The 19,338-nt window shown below is 51.0% G+C and overlaps 1 protein-coding gene across 2 annotated transcripts in view; it reads left to right on the forward strand.

Moving 5' to 3' along the window:
• Positions 1–19,338, forward strand: part of SLC7A1 (solute carrier family 7 member 1) — a 66,693-nt gene that overhangs the window by 14,859 nt on the left and 32,496 nt on the right. For both annotated transcript variants that reach the window (XM_032496370.1, XM_006192942.3), the window contains exon 2: positions 19,193–19,295. The gene's annotated coding sequence lies outside the window, so the exon portion shown is untranslated. The remainder of the gene's footprint in view (positions 1–19,192; positions 19,296–19,338) is intronic.

Here is a 19,338-nt window from a genome sequence, read left to right on the forward strand (position 1 = left end):
AGTGGCCCCTCAGCCTTGGCTGCGTCTGGGGTAAACCAGCCAGGGAACAGACACTGGGACCCCCAGTGCTGTTCCTGGGCCTCGGCTTCAAGTACCTCCTCAAGAGCTTTCTGCCCGAGGTCCTTTGGATTTGCCTTAGTGGGCAGGATCGGTGATGACAGCTTTCCTGTGTGGTTGTACAGATGTGTGTATATAAAAATAGCACGCCCTTGTATTGGGTAGTGCGCACCAAGTTCACGTAAGGGTCAAAGGAGGACAAAGGATGGCAAACAGTCAAATCTGCAAAAAAAAAAGACTTCAATTGTAGAGCTAAGTTCAGATGTCTTAAATATCTGCTCTCTGGACAGAAATCCAATAAGGGTTGTATTACAGGAGAGGGGAAATTTCTAGTCTGCAAATACCAAAGAAGCCTCGGCTTTTGTTTGGAGATGGAGGAGGGCTCATGAGAGGGCTGAGCGAAAGATCCAGGACTGCCCAGTCCAGAGGTACCAGCAGAAAGAAAGAGATGTGACCTGAGCTTAAAACTCCTGCAGGCCACGGCGAGGCGAGCCACGGATTTACCGGCCAGCTGCAGGGTCAGCTGGCCCCCGACAAGTCAGCACTGCCAGATGTCTCAGCACAAAGAACAGGCATGCAGTGCTTCCCGCAGCTGGCCACTGGCAGGACCAGAGGGGCAGAGGCGGAAGGGGGAGTGGACAAAGCAGGAGGTCGTTATCCGCAGTCGGCTGGCACGTGGGAGCTGGAGGTGGGGTTTGCGGGGGATTGGGGTTTATCACGAATCTTGGAAATGCTATCATGGGACGTGCCTACGTACAAAGCGCGCTTTGTCAGCTTCTCCAAAGACAGGACTCTCGGCCAGAGTAGACCAAGTTTAACCGAGATTCAGTTTCTTACATTCTTGGCTCTCCAAATCCGGACTGCGTGGCGTTTCAGAGGGGGAGCAAGGCAAGCTTGGTGCCCAAGGCGCCCACCTGAGTTGTCTTGTTCACATTCCATAGTCCTTGGAAAGTGAGTTGTGGCCCCGCGACAGGCACAGGCCTCTCGTTTGAATTAGGAGCCCCCTCTTGGAACCAGGTCCTGGAGGAATCTCCTGCTCTCGCAAGGGTGTTCTCCACCGGGTCCGCAGCCCTGCGCTCACAGCCCCGTGCTCGCTTCTCTGGCTGCTCTGGCAAGGTGCTGGGAGCTGGCTCGTGCGTTCAGCTTGTGGGAGCCCATCAGCTAGGTGCTCTGCTCAGGCTCACCCTGCCCAGCTTGGGGGGAGGATGGGATCAGAGCTGGAGTCCAGCCAGGTCACCGGGCTGCTGACGGGAGCAAAGTCAGCCCCAGAGACAGGGTGGCACCGAGAAGAGGCCCCGGGTAGGGGACCTGCCTCCCCATCTGACTGTCAAGTTCACTGTGCCCTCAGCCACGTCAGGCCCCAGGAACAGAAGACCACATCATGTACAGAGTTTTATTTGAATTCTAGAGATGACCTTGTGTCTTTCTTTTGATAATTCATTAAGTTTCATATTGGCATTTAACTTCAGGTGAATAATAAAGTCAGCAGTGGAGAGGTAAGCAGCCAGGGCGAGGGCTCTTCTGACAGAGAGCCGCCTGGATGGGCAGCGGGAGGAGTGTGAGTTTTGGTGTCAGACAGACCTGGGTTCCAGCCAAGGGACCTGCATCCTTCAGATGGACCCCACCTGCGGGGCAGTCTGGGGACCAAGGAGGGTGGCTGACCCAAGCTTTGAGTACAGGCTGCACGTTCCCTCTGTCTGCCCTTCTCATCCTCCTGTTTACTTTCTGACATCGATAGAGATGGTGAATTTGTTGTCTGGAAAGACCACAGTACCCTCATGTGACCAGACTCCTCAGCAGAGCAGGTAAGGCCATCCACACAGGTGCAGCAGTGGCCGGATCCGCTCCTTTCCAACTCACATATCTGTAGCCCCACGAAGCATATAGGTCTGATCTGAGATTGGGATTGGTGTCAGCCTTTAGAAAGTGGGGAGAATTTGGGACCCCAAGAAACAGTGATGCAGTGCAGTGACTGACCCTCGAGGTTAAAGCTGTGTCGGTTGGGTAACTGACTCCCTGCTGTTAGAACGTTGCTCAGTCTCGTCTGAGATAGTGGTGTGGTTCTTTCCACCTGCAGAAAGCATTCTATTCCTTGACGCTGCCAGTCCTACGAGTTTTTGCTCTTGTTCGCAGGAGCACTCAGCAACATGAAGCATTGATGATGTTTGGTGGAAATGAATAATAAAAGTGCATCTCCAGCTCTGAATGGGCAGCTGTGGGCTGATAGGTCCTTCCATGCAGGACAGTGACAGGTGACCAGAGCTGGCACCAGCGCCCCCCCCCCACGTGAGGACAGAGCTGTATTCCTTTGGGCCAAGTGTGAAAAAAGGGGTACTAAGAACATAGACTCCATTTGAATTTAAATTTTTCAGGAATTGGTATGAAAAACCTTTCATTTAATTTGTACGTTAAACTCGCTTTTACACCCAAACCTTTAGCAGCAGATGCATGGGGCATGTTTGATGTCAAGGATGGCGTATGCAGAAGCCCAACACCAATTTCACTTGTCCAGGCTCAGTGTGTTTGTAAATTCTAAATTAGAGGGCCTTTGAATGCAGAACGGGAAGTTCACAGTAGCAAAGCAAATAAAGGATTCTTTATAAAAATTCAAAATATGCTGGGAATTATCCTAAATTAGAAGCAGCATACAGTACTCTCTTTTTAAAAACGTAAGTCGTCTTCTCTTTTTGAAGTTTATTGTTTTGATAAGGTGTCCTTGGGATCTCTTCCAGCACAGGGCAAGGGAAACTGGCGCTGGCCTGAACCATACTTTTATGTATAAATAAGAAAACTCTGGTGTTCTCAGATGTTTGTTTGATTAAGCGCTCCTGTAACTAAAGACCAGCTACAGCAGTTACATAAACGGGCACAGGAAAGAATGCGTTCGGAAGTCGATTGGCTTTCGTTTGGGAGGTGGTGGACTTTCTCTTCTGCTTTATGCGTGTGAATCTTAACACGTGCTTTATCGCGTGGAAGAGCAGGTGTTTGTGTTCATTAGTTTGGTTTAGGCCCAGCCCGGACGCCTGTGATTCGTACTGCAAATAATCCTCAGCCCACAAACTGGGTAGAGACCAAATAGCGGTAGCTGCCGTGGGGAGTGCCGGGGAACGGCAGCTTCACCCCAGACTTTGATTTTCAATGATTTGTGTAAGATTTCAGATTTCAAAGCAAGCCCTTTGAGAAGTACGGGACTCATTCATTCATTCGTTTGTTCAGCAGGCAGGCAGTGGCTGGTGCCCACATGCGCCGGCCGGCGTTCCCAGAGTGCTGGCCTTCGGGGTGTGTTCCGTGCGGTTCCCCGCAGGCCTGGGCCGGGAACCCACTTCTTTATGGTGAAGCCGACTCAAGCATCAGACTCAGCACCTATTTTCATCCCTCTGAGAACAGAGCTCCTCCTAAAATTGCTCACTTTTGGACAGTTTCCTTCTAATGACACGGTTCCAGGACTCTGTTGTCAGCCCCACCCCCGTCGTCTCTCTGAAATATTTCACACGCTTGGCCGGTCTCTTTCCCCCCAGACTCTCCCCTTTTCCTGGTCCGTGGCAGGAGCCTTCTCCAGGCACAGGACGTGAGGGGGCCTCTACTTGCCACTCGGGCTGCAGAAAGGCCTTGGCTGCTGATGGTCGGGGGCCAGAGGGTGTGGGGTGGGACACCCAGGTCAGGTTACCAGCCTGAGCAAACACAAACCCCGATGGATGCCCAGCCGAATTTGGACATGCAGTTAAATTTGAATTGTAGATAAGCAGTGGATAGTTTCTTAGTATAACTTTTTACACTAAAAAATATTTGTTGGCAGTATTTGGAACATAATTATGTTACGCTTGGAACCCACTTCTACCAAACCATCACGTGTCGTTCACGTGACCGTCCTGTGTTGGGTCTGGCCTTGTTTTGGCTCCTGGCTCACTTGGAGAGGTGAGGACGTGGGCCTCGGGGAGACATGTGGAGAAGTCCGTCTGCTTTTGGACTCATTTTTAAAGTTGCTCTTTCCCCTTCCTTAGAGTGATGCTCCCCCCTTGGACTTTTAAGAATGAGGCTGTTCCCCACAGGTGTCTTAGCAGACGTCCTCCCTCCTGGGAGCTCCCTCCCCATCAGCACGGACCCCTGTCCGCACTGACCTCTGTCAGCATTGATCCCCACGTCAGCCTCTGCTGGAGGCTTGGCTTCAGATGCTCACCCACCCAGCTGTGTGCCGGGCACCTCCGTGTGTTCCGCCCAACAAAGGACATTTTGACACACTGTTTCACCTGAGGATATTTTGACTCTGTGAATATAAGTTTTTAATCAGAAAGATCATCACAGATGAATTTTGGATGGAAATATTTCCCCAAGTGAACTTCAGTTTAAGTCATTAATTAAGTTTTTAGAGCCCAGATAGACTGTTTAAATTTTGCATTTCTTGAAGTTATTCTCATCAGGGTAAATTATATTCCATTCAGATTTCCAAGAAAGGTTTCTGCATGTACCAGCCAGTTATCCATAACAGATTCCGGTGACTTTAGCTTCTGCCACTCCTTCTTTGTGCCTTTTATTCCTCTCAAGCTGATTTTTCTAGATCAAATTTTGCAGATTTGAGTTTTTAGCATATTCTGCTGGCTTCTGCCGGTGGGTGTGTGTTACTTCTAGTTGGTATGGTTGGTTCGCTGGTTCACGAGCTTGAACCAGCACTGATCTCCTGTATTGGCTAATTCACTTCTTTTATGTACCTCTCATCACTTGGTATTTTATAAACCAGAGCGGAGAGTGAATGATGGAGTCAGATCAGCAGGTCACAGCGTCTTACTTGGGTCTCACCCTCACCTTGAACTCAGGACTTCCACACCCAAATTTAGATTTCTCTGCCCAAATTGTTTTTCTTGACATTGCCTCTTTATGAATCCTCAGTCTCCCAGTCACCCAGGCTTGAGATGTTAAGCTTACCTTTGACTCATTCCCATCTCTTGCCTCTGATCTTCAGTAATTTATTGTATCCTGTCCATCCTTCCTTCCCCCTGTCACATCCGTCTTCTTTCCTGTCTCGTCCCATTGTCCAAATGCAGTAATCTTAGTGGTTTTGTTCAGCTTCCCAATCCTCCCTCTTTTGGAAACCCTCCTACGTGTTTTTTTTTTAATATTTAGTTTTTCTTCCTTGTTAAATTACAAGTCCCTCTTGGGTAGGGACCACAGAACTTTCTTCTGTCACCTGCAGTTCCTAACAGTGTGTGTGTGCGGTGAATACTCCACAAGCAGCTCTCAGATGCAGGGCGCAGGGAGGCCCGGGCTGGTGGGCTGGGCTTCACTGGGTGTGGTGGTGACCAGGGTAGGTCAGGTGGTCTGGCTGCAGACCCTCCCTCCTGCCTCTGGTGCCTGTGTCACCCCCCACCCCCACCCCACAGGTGGGCTCAGCTCTGGGAAGGGCGCCCCAGCCCCTGGCCGGCTGGCATCCTTCCCGGTGACATTTCACTCCGACCTTTCCTTTGAAGAAGGGTTTTGAAGCAGCCTTGTACACGTAAAGGTCAACAAAGAAGAGTGGATGATACGCTGACAGAAATGTAAGTTAAAAGGCAGGAAGTGGGGCCGCTTGGTGTAATAGGCTGGAAGGGATGAGCGGAAGAAAATGCCCTTGAAAGTATTCTTTAATCATTTGTCTTTAGAGACGTAGAGTGGGACACGGAAAACAAACACTTCCAATCAATGTATATACAGTTTGGCAAAACAAATAACTGGGCTTTGTGAGCGTCCAGGCTTCCTAGAGGGTGGAAAGTGGCCTCTCAACTGGGCACGAGTTTTCTGCCGAGTTCACAGCGGAGGTCAGGGCGGCCGCCCCACCAAGAGCAGGTAAAGCAGCATCTCGCTTCCTGAACGAGAGCTAAACATCCAAAGTTGGCACGAGAGCGAAACAGATGAAGGGCCCCTGAGTCAGGGGCGTCGTCGGGGGTGACCCACGACCCCACCTTGGGACCCACTCACTTGTGCAGGAGGCGCCCAGAGCAGTGCCGGCCCCTGGATACTGCGGAGCCTCCACGGCCGTGGTCCCCGCCAGCCCCTGACACGCACATCGTGGGCGACTTCGGCCCAGAAACCACGGTATTTAGTAAAAATAGAAATCAGTGGTTAAAACCTCAGTCTCAATTATAATGTTTGTATTTATATATTTTTTCATGTATTTTATACATAACATTTATATTTTTAATAGTTTCAAGTCAACTTAAATATCTCAAGACAGCAGCTCTCCAAACCTTCAACCATCTGAATTAGTAGAGATGGAGATAAACCAAACGAGGAACTTATTTTTACTTTTTAAGCCACATATTTGCACAGTGCTTTTCAGCTAGGGCCCCTTCCTGTAGTAACTGCAGTCCGTGTGCAGGCTGCCTGCTTAGCCTCCGCGGTGCTTCCCGGGCTGGTTATTAGTCAGATCTCTGACAGATGAGAAGCTAAGAGCAGGCGCAGTGAATGCATAGCGCTCACTCTGTGCCAGCAGCCCCTCGTGCCTTCTCCTGTTTGTCCATCTGAACCTCCCCCTGCGGTGAGGGGGAAGGGGGACCCAGGGACGGAAGTCACTTGCCCCCCACATTTTGAATCCAGTTTTCTCTGAGGTTTTAACCTCCATTTGCTTCTCTGCTCCCAGATCTCCAGCAGGGGAGCAGGCGGGGAAGGGGTGGGCACTGTAGGGGAGGTGAGCGAGGCTGGCATCTTAACCCCTTAAAGCCGGGTAGGCTGTTTGCCTGTCCTCGCCCAGCATGGCGGGTGGCGGAGCCGGCCTTCTGATCCCTCTGGTCAGCGAGCAGATGCAAACTGGGCTGTAGGAGGAAGTGTTCCCATCCCACGTGCGCTCGGCTCAGCAGATCAGTAAGGAAGCTGCCCCAGCCCTGCCCGCGTGCCCAGAGCCCTGGCGGTCTTTTCATCCTGAGGCTGTCCTCCATTTCGTTTTGTGCCGTGAAAACACCGTGACGCACCTGTCCAGGGGTGCCCCTCAGGCAGGGGCTGCGAGGCGCTTCCACTCTGTGGGCCGATCCAGGTGGCGCAGCTGTGCAGCTGTGGCTGTGAGGGAGTTTCCGTCTTATGTCAGAAAACTTCCTCTCTCCTCCCTCCGCCTCGCCCCAGTCCTGACCTTTTCTTTCTTTTGACCTAATTTGTGTAATGTGAATGGGACTTCTGTGGACGGCCAGATGGTGGCTGTGCTGTGGTTACTGGGGGACTCGGTCAGCTGCACAGGTGACCCCAGGTGGGTCTCTGGGGCTGGCGACTCCCATGCTGGCCGATTAGGCCCTGGGAGCACCACGGAGGCTCTCTGAGGCTCGGGCGCCTCGTTAATAAAGTGATGATTGATTGTTGATTTTTATGCACGTGCAAGACCCAGTATCTTGTCTGTCACACACGAGCTGCTAAGATTTTATTAAATTGAAGATTTTTAAAAAATATCTTTTTATAATGCAATGTGTTGTTATAATAAAATACTAAAATCTCTGGGCATTTTTGAGAGTCAGGTGTGTCTGGTGTTGCCCACTCTACAGGCAAGAGGGACCACCAGATGGTTCAAAGCCCCGTCCAGCTGTGCGGCCGCATCATAGAGGTGTTGTCTGTGGGGTGGGCCTGGACTGCTGATTCTGAGATGGCAGCAGCAGCTGCAAACATCCAGAGCTTACTTATGATGTAAGGCTGTAGCCATCAGGGCCCCTGCAGGGAACAGAGCCCTCTCAAATGGGGTAATCAGAGGTGAGTTTAAGAAAACAGCTGCCTACAGAGGCGGGGCAGGGGGTCCGGGTGGTCTGGTGGTGCTAGCAGCCTGGGGTAATGAGGGTGATCTTCCCACAGAGGGGCCTCCGTCCTCCCCGCCCCCAGTGCGCGAATTGGTGAGGAGGCACCCAGGTGAGCCCAGCCTGGTGGGAGGGGGGAGTGGCCAAGGGCAGAGGAGGCCTGAGATGAGGTGGAGGACTTGTGCAGCTTCCGCACCACCCCGCCCCTCGTTTGCTTTGGATGAAACAGCTCTTACAGTGAAGTTGAAATGGGTGGATTCAGGCCCATTCTGAAAGCATTTCACTGATGGCCTCTTGGGTAAAATTTCTTCATTTACTTAGAAGCCCGAGGACCTGCATGCTGTGGTTCTAGGTCAGTCAGTGCAGTTGGGCTTGGGTCCCCTCACAGGTAGCTAAAGGTATAGATGAGATCTGGGCTCAGCAAACGGGGCTGAAAAGGGCTGGATAACAAATAGTTTAGGCTTTGGGGGCCATGCATGTCAAATAATAATCTTCACAAAAAACAAAAAACAACCAACTTCACAAAACTCGAGGTCAGTGCAAAAATGGGCCACGGGCTGTGGTTTGCCAGCTCATGGACGAGACCCTTATTTCCCTGCTGTGCTGTGTGAATGCTGCATGTGCGATGATTTCAGGGAGAGCACAGACCAACACTGTTACCTTAACAGTATGTTAATTCTTACGAATATTAGGAGAAACAGACATGACACTCTGGGGCTCACTCCCCGGAGGGCTCACCCATCGGGGTCCCTGCAGGAAGCAGATGGCCCTCCCGTCGGTGATGGGGCTGAGTTTAATATCTGATTTCAGATTGCTGCTGGTGGTGCTCCATTTATGAAGGTAATACAGAGTTTTCTTTAAAAAATTATTTATGAAAAGGTGGATTCCTTTAAGGAACAATATTCTGAATAACAGTACGTGTGCCACACAAATTCCAGCAAAGACTCTCGAGGGTGGTGTCCTGGGAGGCCGGGCTGGGACGTTTTAGATCATCTCCTGATTCCTTCCTGGCACCAGCGTGCCCTGATTCTCTCCTGCTTCACGTGTAGCCTGTTGGGACCGCTTCCCTGCAGGTGAAAATGTTCTCAAGAAGCTCCTGGAGAAGAAGCTTGGTGTAAGTTTGGTGGTGAAAACGAGAGGACAGAGCCATCTTTGAAGAGCCCGCAGGTGCGCGGTGCCCCCTCCTGGGAGAGCGGCTCAGCCACTCCCTGCGTGACGTTTCGCTGGCTGCCTCCCTTTGTAGGACTGCGCACACGGCCAGCGGGTTAGCCCCAAGAGAACAAATTAGCCCATCAAAGTACAGAAATTCTGAGGCCAAGGCTTGTGAGTGCTTGCCCGATCCCCTTTGGTAACTGCTGGGCTGGCGCAGGCAGGCTCCCGGGTCCTGGGCCCGGGCCGCCCTCCCGGCCACATCCAAGGCTCATCCGTCTTCTGAGGCTTCTCTGGAGCTGCCGCGCCGCCGGGGACGCATCCGTGGGAGGACGCACCTGCCCACAGGGATTTGTCCCTGGGCTTGTAAAAGCTGGAGGGCAGCCTGAACTCACCTGCCAGGGGTGCCTGGGCAGACAAAAGGCTGGGCACTCAGTGCAGGAAGATCCCCCCACATTTGCCTCCCAGGCGTTTTTCCTTCCAGCTTCCCAAGTTGGGCGTGTCTCTTCCCCGCCTCACTGGTGATTTATTCACCCGGCTTGTGCACCTTGATGGTCTTAGAAAATACTGTGCTAGTGCCAGGAGGCTTGGTCACAGGTTTTTGCTGCAAGATGATCTTTTACTTTCATCGGATTCCCTGTTAAAGCCGTCCCGTTTTCCCCGAGGTCCTGGACCGTACGCAGACGCTGAGTGGAGGGCACCCTTCCCCTACTCGGTGTGAGCCAGAAGCTTAAGTGAAGTATGTCATTTAGACCAGCACATGCTGCAGTCTTCCTCAGTTTCATTATTCTGTGCCCTGTCACTGTGAAAATTTAAGCCGTGTATTGAAACGAGCTCATATTCACAGTGTTAACGAAACAGCAGAAGACGAGGCAGTGGGTGTAGGGAGGGTGCATTAAACAGCAGCTAATTTCACATTCGTGAAACTCTCAAAGTAAAATGACTCTTACATATAATGAGCGGTTTGTGTAGATAGAGTGGAGATCGTCTTACCAGCTGCAACCAGAGCTATAATTACTGATTTTGGGGAGAGGTGGCGGAGTTTTGACTTAAAGCAGAATTGAAAATGTATGGAACAAAGTGCTGCTTTAGCAATGGGACGTGTGTGGAAGTTGTCGGGTCTGCCCAGGCGCCTTCAATGGGAAAGCCGTTGTGGATCAGATGCTTCTTGGCTTTTTTTTTTAAACAGCTTTACTAAATATAATTTAAAGCCATAAAGTACATCCATTTAAAGTATAAATTCAATTAAAAAAATTATATCCACTGTTAAGCAACCGTTTGCAGAATTTTCATTACCCTAAGAGGAGACCCGGGTGCATTAACTCCCTGTTCTCTCCTCTCTGTCCCCAACCCAGCCAGTCGCCTGCTTTGTCTCTGTTCTGGACATTTCAGATGCACGAACTAACACAACGTGCGGACTTCTGTGACGGGCTCCTTTCACTTAGCATAATGTTTTCAAGGTTCATCCACGTTGTAGCGTAAACAAGTACTTCATCCTTTTTATGGCTGAATAATATTCCCTTGTATGGATAGACTACATTTTGTTTATCCACGTGTCAGTCAATGGGCCCTTGGGTTGTTTAACCGCTGTCTGGCTGTGATGAATGACGCTGCCCTGAGTGTCTGTAGCCGGTGTTCTGCTTTCCTTTGTGTTGGTTATATATCTAGGAGTGCTTGGGGCCTGTGGCATAAGCTTTCACTTTTTGAGGAATCTTTAGTTTTTGAGTTGTATCTTTTGCTATGCATTTTGAAGCACACATTTCAGTGGCATGCAGTCCACTCACCTTGTTGTGCAACCATCACTGCATTCCTCCTTGCAGGCCTTGGCGAAACAATGGACACCAGCCCATGGGCCCCAGAAAGAGGTGGGTAGCTGTGACCTTGACTTGGCAAAGAGGTGGGTAATTAATGAGCCCACTCACTGCCCTTCAAGAGTGGGAACCAGTGAAGGGTCCTTGGTCCCCTAGGGTCTGTCTCTGCATCAGTGCTGTGGCTTTAAAAAATAAAAAGTGTTGATTACCAGGGATGGAAGGAGGCAACTTGACGAGGCTGCCCAAGAGCCAGAGCAGGAGATGGTGAGGTGGCTGCGTCTGTCTCCTGGGGGCGCCCACTGGGCCTGGGAGAGAGACCCCCCCCCCTGGGGCCCACAGCACCAGAGCATATTTTCCTGGTGATGGGCTGTCCTACCTGGGCCCTGGCAGGTGGCAGGAGGGAGCCTTGAGCATGAGGGGCCGTGGATTAAGGCAGGGGAAAGCATTGTAGAGCCAAGAAGTCTCGCAGAAGGTTGGCCTGGATGGTGGGCAGCGGAGGCCTGACCTCCACTCCCTCTGCCCGTCCTGGCAGGCTGGTCCCCACCCTCTGGGACCCCTGGTGCTCTTCCACGCCCTGTCCTGTCTGAAGAGTGCCTGCCTCCCTCCCTCCACCTGCCCGGCCCAGCCTCCCCCTGGACCACCGCCCCGTGACGCCATCCTGAAATCCCCCAGGCCTCTCTGCTGCTCATTTTGAAGAAAACCCTGCACTTTTGGCATCGTAGCCGTACGTTTCCTGAGTAGCCCTCTCACCTTTCCAACAGTACATCACTTCCTCACTGGCAGAGACTATTTAATTAAACTCTTTGGGTTAAGTTACTGGCAGCTGGAAATGGCAAATATCCAGATCCAGAGTAGGCGTCACGGTTGACCCCAGCAGCTCATTAATGAGATAATTCTTTTAAAATATTGACACACCGCGCAATTAAGAGCTGATTATTCACGTCAAACAATTCTTCCCTTAAATGGGAGGATTTCTTTAAATAGCAGTTCCCCTTGGCTGCATTTATCCGTTGGTGTCACTCATTAGCTATTTGGAAGAAAAATTCCAGAAGCCAGTGCAGCTGGAAAACAGGATGAAATGAAAAGAGAGCATTTCTGAAATTCCGTCACTTATTCAGAGAAAGTCTCAAACAATATAGTCGAGGAAGTGCTTCATATATATGCACGATCTCAACTTCTTACTACTTTTAAGCAATTCTGTGAGCCTTGCAGCAGCTTCCTCATGCAGGAGGGAAGAAAGTGGGGTTTGCAACAACCTACGCAGGCTCGTTCCGGTGGTCGGTAGGTGAGCCGTGGTCGAAACCCAGGCCGTCTTCAAAAGCCATTCCTCCTCGTCCCCTTGCCTCTGTATTTGCAAAGTGGGAGGAGCATCTTTGCTTCTAATTAAAGTTTTATTATAACTACATTATGGCCCATTGCCCTGGGGGACCCTTTATAAGTCTCACGTAGAGTTTCAGTAGCATGAAAAGTAATTCAGGAGCATCGGAGTGGATTAAGTTAGAGCGCCGAGTTTTGAGCCAAGGCTCCGCCTTCTGCCTACTTTGTGACGCTGCTTTTCCGTAAGTGAAGTGGGTTGAGAGAGCTGTGGAGATGTCAGAGGCTGGGCTTGGGGGTTCGGTGACCCGTGCCTTACCGGAGGGCACTGGGACGCAGCAGGCACTCACTGTAAGTGTCAGCCATCGTTGTTACTGTCGCCGACGTCGGGGAAGATACCTGACTTCTGACGTGTGTTTATTATTGCTGGACCAGGGGTAGGATTCAGAGGATGATTGGTGAGAGCATTTGAAGTGCAGGGAGGGAAATGACTGAATGGAAAGTCAGTCTCCTCTTCATGCCTCCCTGTCCGCTTTCTGCCCACTGTTCTCCCGCCCTGCTCTTTTCCCTTCTACAGTCTGAGAGGATTTCCGTGTTCGGTGGCCACGTGGTCCTTTCTAACGCTTAGAACTTAAAATTTTGTCTTTTAGATTCTCAGATGTTAAAAAAGAATAGGGGTTCATGGCTTTCTGGGAAAGAAGCTGCCACCCCTGCCCGCGGCACACGCCTCACCCTTGTGCCCTTTCAGAACCTCAAAGTCGGGGTGTCCTTCCCGCACAAACACTGAAGCGGTGCCTTTTTCGTGACAAGAGGACCTTTTTGGAGAGTGGCGAGGGAGCTTCACGCCAGCCCGAGTCCCTTACCTGCTGTGAGCCTCCACGCGTCACCTGGGTGATGAGGGGGCATTGTGAGCACACCTGGAGACCCCGGGAAGGTGCCCAGTCCCCTCTCCCAGGGGCCCCGCCCAGCAGTCCCATCCCTGCCTTGTCTCCCCGTCACACACGGGTCAGTGACCCTGAGCAGATCCCCAAGAGCAGATCCACCCAAAGAACCCGGATCAACAAGAGAGGCTTGTCTCGTCCTGAGTGCAGTTTTGAATCTTTTACTTTTTCCCATCATCTGCCTGCCTCTCAGTTTTCTCCATCCTGGTTCGGGGACATCAAGGGTTCTCCAGCGATGTGGCGACGAGGTTTTGCTTTCTTGTGAATGCACGCTTATTCACAGACAGTATTTGTAGTTTTTTAAAAAATAATAAAGTATTATTTTAAAATTTTAAGCCACTCACTCCAGAAAACGTGTCCACGGAACATTTTGCTCTCACAGTTCCATACAGTAAGGCAGGTGGCGCTACGGACAAGGCTGTCGTGGGGACTGTCCCGTGCGTTGTAGGATGTCCAGCTGCACCCCGGCCTCCACACACTAGACGCCAGTGCCACCACCTTCAGCTACGCCACAGAAATGTCTCCACATGTGGCCAGGTGGTCCCTGGGGGCATCCTCACCCGGGTTGAGAACCGCTGCCCTACAGCCCTGTCTTGGCCCCCAGCCTCTCTCACTGCCCCCTCCCCCGGGGAGCCTCCCAGGAGATTTCTACCTGAGAGGAAGAGTCACCCTCCCTGCCGGCCCCAGTGCACGGCAGGGGAGGATTTTGTAGCCTTTTGTGGAGTATTTTGCATCTCAAAGGACGAATCATCAGGCTGAGAGCCCAGCGGCCTTTTCCTTGGTGTGGAACAGACTGGGGTAATTTTAATTGTTGACAGTTGCGGGGTAGGATTAATATATCGCTGTTACTTCCTTGACCACATTTCCTCTAGAGTTTGTAAATTTTTCCCCCCAATGAGTGCTGTAGAACCACAAATGTTTATACAGAATGCAGTCTTTCAAACAGCTTTTATATTTAAATATTGTTGACGCCTTCAGGGGTTGCCAGAAACTGGTGTTGGTCCCAAATCAAGGTGGAATGGGGGAATACATGGGAAATTGTGGGGAGAGATGAGACAGTCACATTCTCACTCAAGTGGACACTGGAATCCATTCCATGAGTTTCTCTGGGGAGCCATTACCATTAGCTGGGAGACCCCTTCCTCATAAGACCCCTGTCATCAGCTGGAATCCGCTTCCATTGAGAAACGGTGGGTGAGTGCTGCCATCGCAGAGCCGTGGGCAGCAGGAGGGTGGGGGTGCCTGGGGCACGATGTGTAAACGTCCCTTGCTTTCTGGTACGTGAGTGTATATTTCAGTTAACGACAGTCTGCTCATTTCTGGATAAATCCAAAATGCAGAGCTTCAGGACTGGAAGGGTCAAGGACAGAGGAGATGGCTCCCAGGTCCCCCTGGTCCAGAAAACCATTCCGGAGCGGCCAGCTCCCGGCGTGCGGCAGGTGCAGCTGCTGTGATGGTCAGTTCCTGGCGCCCGTCCTCCAGGCTCACGAGGGAAAGAGGGAACAAAGTGTGAGGGTCTCTGGGACGGTTTTGGATCCTTGGGTGGCGCCTGAGGCCCTCCCTGCTGCTGCCTACACTCACGTTTTAAGTCCATCAGCCCCCTCTTCCTGGAACAGGAAAGGTACTAACGCCTTTGTCCTGCTATCAGCCCCTTCGTCCGTGCTTTTACCAAACAAAAATCTCAGGCTGAAATTTCAGAACTGTTCACGCCAAAGAAAAAATGGAATTCGTGTTTGCTTTTTCAAACTACAGATACCCTCCTTCCAGGATTCTGACACCCCACTCATCCCCTTGGGAGGGGCCTTGGCTGTTCCGTGTTCTCGTGGCCGCCCCCCGGGAGCTCTGTTCTTGCCGCAGTGCTCGGCTGGAGCCAGAAGACTTAACAACTCCGCTAGCTGTCTTGACTGTTCCCTGTAGCTTCACTCCTTACAGTCACGCTCGTATCTGACCTTCTCGAGGCTGCAGCACTTGCTTGTGTAATTGGGGCTCATCTTATTTCTAGTAATCTCATGGAATTGCTTTAGGGGGTCAGAGGCGTGCCACCTCCCTTTGATGTTTCTTCCATCCTTACGTTTCAGAGAGGTGTTCCTAGTCGGAGGATGGAAACTCTGCCAAGGCGGGGGTTTGGGTTTAATTAGTTCACTGCAGTGCCCGTGTTTTTAGAACTGTATCTGGCACTCAGGATATTTGTGACGTGAACGATACACAAACGCGTTCACAGGAGCAGCAGCTGTTTAAGCTGCCCCAGAGGTGGGCATCATGTTTAATAAAATACAGCAGGAGACATTTTTAGTAGTTCCTGCCAGTGTATTTAATGAGAAGGCCTGATTCCTTTTGATTATAAATTATTCAGTGGATACGTGTCTGATGTTCTCAGGTTGTTTCATGGACGTATTTCCGCCAGCGTGCTGGTGTCCCCACTGCACAGGGCCACGTGGTGTCGTGGCCACGCCTGTGGGGGGCCATGTGCCCTCGGGAGCCCATCACGGGTGGCGGCGGAATGCTGCTTGCTGTGTGTATGAAATAAGTGAACTCAGATTCTGTCGGTGTGAGGTGGATGTGGCATTCTCACTACCCTCTTTTTAACAAGTGAACTTTCAGGTCTGAAGAAATACGGTAAATTGGTGGGGATGTTCTTGGATTAAAGAGGCGCGCAGTAGCGGATGCCCTTGCCGTGTGTGCGTGCCAGCCCCTCCCGTCCTGCAGGGTTCAGCCTGGGTGACGCGTGGCCCGCCTTTCTGCACGCGCACGCTGAGCAGTGACTGCTTCCCCACCGCGACAGGGGCAGTGAGGGTGGCGGCTGTCGGGCTGCTGGTCCTGCTGGAGAAGCAGGGGCAGCCTTCCCGATGGGCGCCTCCGTTAAGCGTGGCTGTGTCTGCTCCGCGGGGACCCCGCAGCGGTTCTCAGACTGCTGGGCCTCAGAACCCCCTGCACTCGCAAAGGCTGTTGAGGACGACGGGCGCTGAACCTACCAAGAGGTGTCACGTTACAAGCTAAAGTTTCAAATGACTTGAAATAGTTATGTATTGGTCCAGCTAAAAGTAACAATAAACAATAAAAAAAAAACCCACATAAAACATTTTAATGAAAAACAGCGGTTTTCCGAAACAAAGCTCATGGAGTGGTGGTGGTCACCTCTTTACAAAGCTCTTTAGTGTTTAGCTTAATGGGAGGCTGCTTGATTCTTCTGACTGCCCCCGCGTCTGATGTGCGGTTTTAGCTGAAATAAAGAAAACGGGGCCTCAGATCCGTGCTTGGAGTACGTCAGTAGCCTTTTCAGATAATTGTGGATGCTGCACAAAGCCTCAAAGGCAGCTGGTTTCCCCGTGGATCTAACACCATGTCAGGGAGCTTCTCGTACCCTAAAATGGGTTTGTTTTGTACTTTGAATCAACCGCTTACCCGTGTGTGATTCTGTTTCAGTGAATTACTGTCTTATCCAGGTCTTCCAAATGTTGACAGATTTTATCATATAATAATTTTCGAAAAACACATTTGTTAATAACACCACCAGTGTCGTCAGAAAACTCTTTTTAAGTTTTGGGGAGCTGTTGGTTGAGATCTTGGTGACAGATGCAAGTTTTCCAAAATTCTAGGGGTTTTTTGCTTGAAAGCTTAAATTTTACCATTGGCAACAAACGCCGTCCATTGTTCTGTTCCTTTCACTCCAGAGTTTTCTTCCTAAAATATAGGTCCGATCGTGGGTCTTGCTGGCCAGTCTCCATCCATGACTTGGACCCCAGCCCTCAGCATTTTGACAGTTTCCAGCCTTGCTTTAAGCCTCTACATCAAAAAAATTTTTTTTGGTATTTTCTATTGAAGTATAGTTGATTTACAATGTTATGTTAGTTTCAGGCCTACAGCAAAGTGATTCTGTTGTATACATATACATATGTTCTTTTTCATGTTCAAGACATTGAATATAGTTCCCTGTGCTGTACAGTAGGTCCTTGTTTATGTATTTTATACATAGTAGTGTGTATATGTTAATCCCAAACTCTTCATTTATCTCTCCACCTTCCCCTTTGGTAAATAACCATAGTTTATTTTCTATGTTTCTGTGTCTGTTTTGTAAATAAGTTCATTTGTGTCAGGGTTTTTTTCTTATGAGATTCCGCATAAATGTGATACGATACTTGTTTTTCCATCAGACTTACTTCACTTGGATATGATCATCTCTAGATCCATCCATGTTGCTGCAAGCCTCTACATTTAAAAAAATGGCTTAAAACAACGTAAATTTATTACTCTAATGGTTCTAGAGGTCAAAAGTCTGAAATAGGTCTCCCTGGGCTCAAGTCCAGGTTCTGGAGGGTGTGCTCCTGAGAGAGCCTGCTCCCTGGCCTTTCTCAGCTGCTTTCTCGGCTTCTGGGGCGGGTCCCCTGACAGCCCAAGCCGGCAGTGCTGATGGAGCCTCTCACAGTCCACACCTCTGACACTGCCTCCTCCTCCTCCCCCATCCTCCAGGGACCCGGTGATTACATCAGACCCGCCCCAGGAATGTCTCCTCATCCAGGGTTGGCAGATTAGCACCTTCATTCCTTCTGCAGCCTTACCTCCTCCTTGTGGTGTCACTTAACGCAGTCACAGCTTCCTGGAAGTAGGATGTGGACATTTTGGGGTTGGGGGGCATCGTTCTGGCTGTCACATTCAGGCCTCCCAGTTCGTATGTTTCATTCCCACTCTGTGTGGACGCTGGATAAGCAGCACGTGATTGCAGAGCCTTGCTGAGTCTCCAGGTGGAGCCACGACTTGCTCTTCTACCAAGACGGACTCACAGGTGAATCTGCGGGCTGTGAGCCTCATTCATCCTCGTTTCTCTCACTGCTCTTGGGGTACGTGGCACAAGATAGACAAGTAGCCATATGTTGTCAACTTTGGACATTTGATTATGGGCTGTGTTTTAGAGGCTATTGAATGAATGTTCAGTTTCTTTGGCGTGATAGTGGCTTTACCATTACTCAGGTGAGTGTCATTCTTAGGAGTTACCAAAATTCTTGGGTCAGGTGTCATGGTAGCTATTAGAGCTCCTGATCAGATGGTTCATGAGAAAAGTGTACACTTACATAAAAAAAAAAAGCAAATGTGGTCAAATGTTAAATATTGGCAAACGTAGATGAAGAGTATGCAGATGTTCATTTAACTTTTCCAGACGTTTGGACATTTTCGTTTCAAAGTAGAAAGTGGGAAAAAATGAGATGTTAACGCAGAATGAACGTACGGAAACTGTGGGTTGGGACGGAGCAGGGTTCCTGGAAACCTGGTTTGCTGCATTGAAGCCATAAAACACTAGCTGTTGACTCGCATCCTCGTGTGCGTTTTTGGCTCAGCAGTAATTCTCTGTGGGTTCACATTAGGTGCAAATCGTGTTCAGGAAGTGTCACTAAACCTCCCCGGGAGAGCGGAGGGGTGTGTGCAGTGGAGAACTGGGACGACTGAGGAAACAAGAACTGTCTGTGCCACTCGCCCGGGAGGTTCTTCCTCGGTGCCCCTTGGGGGAGTGCCCATCGCTGTTTTCAGTGGCCACTCTGAGCCCTCAATCCCATTCCTTCCGGGACTGCAGGCCCGTCGTGACAGGGGCATTCCTCCATCTACAGCAGTCTGTGGCCCTTCCTGAAGTCTCAGGGGAGGGGACACTCAGTGCCGGCTGGGACAGTGCCCCAGGGCTGCATACCGTGCACTGGGACTCCGATGCCAAATGCCAGGGGCAGCTTGGGTGGAAGAGTGGCCGTTGCACAGGTGGGAGTCCCGCTGTTTCCTGAGGATGAAGCTAAGATTTTCAGTCCCTCAGTGCCAGTGTCAGGAGAGGACTCACTCCCCTCGGTGGCCCCTCACACGGCCCCCGAGCTTTCGCAGCTCCATCTCTGTGCCCTCGACGTGTGCAAGTCGTCTGTTGAGACGATCCTTTGCTGTCATTCTTACTTGAGATACGTTCACATGTCAGTGGAGGTAACGAATGTGTAGATCCTCTGGCCTGGAGGCCGCCCACACCGATTCCCCGTTGTCTCCCCTGCCCAGTCGGCGGTGCCCCCACCCGATGCTGCTCCGTCTCCGTGGTGAGATGCCCCCCCCCCCTTTTTCGGTTGGTGTTACAGCTGAACCAAGTCATTCCACCCTATGACAACCACAGGCTTGGAGGTTCTGGGACCAAAACAGTTTAACAGTCTCCTTTGTCTCCCAGGAGCCTGAAGCCTCATCTCGTCCCTCCTGAGACGTCTGAGCTCCAGTCCAGGACCCAAGGCTCCCCGGGTGCCGGGGTGACCAGTCTTCACGCCACAGTCCAGGTACAGTCTGCGCGCCAGCACCCCGGCAGGAGAGCCGGCTCTT

Source organism: Camelus ferus, chromosome 14, assembly GCF_009834535.1.
Source record: "Camelus ferus isolate YT-003-E chromosome 14, BCGSAC_Cfer_1.0, whole genome shotgun sequence".
NCBI lineage: Eukaryota > Metazoa > Chordata > Mammalia > Artiodactyla > Camelidae > Camelus > Camelus ferus.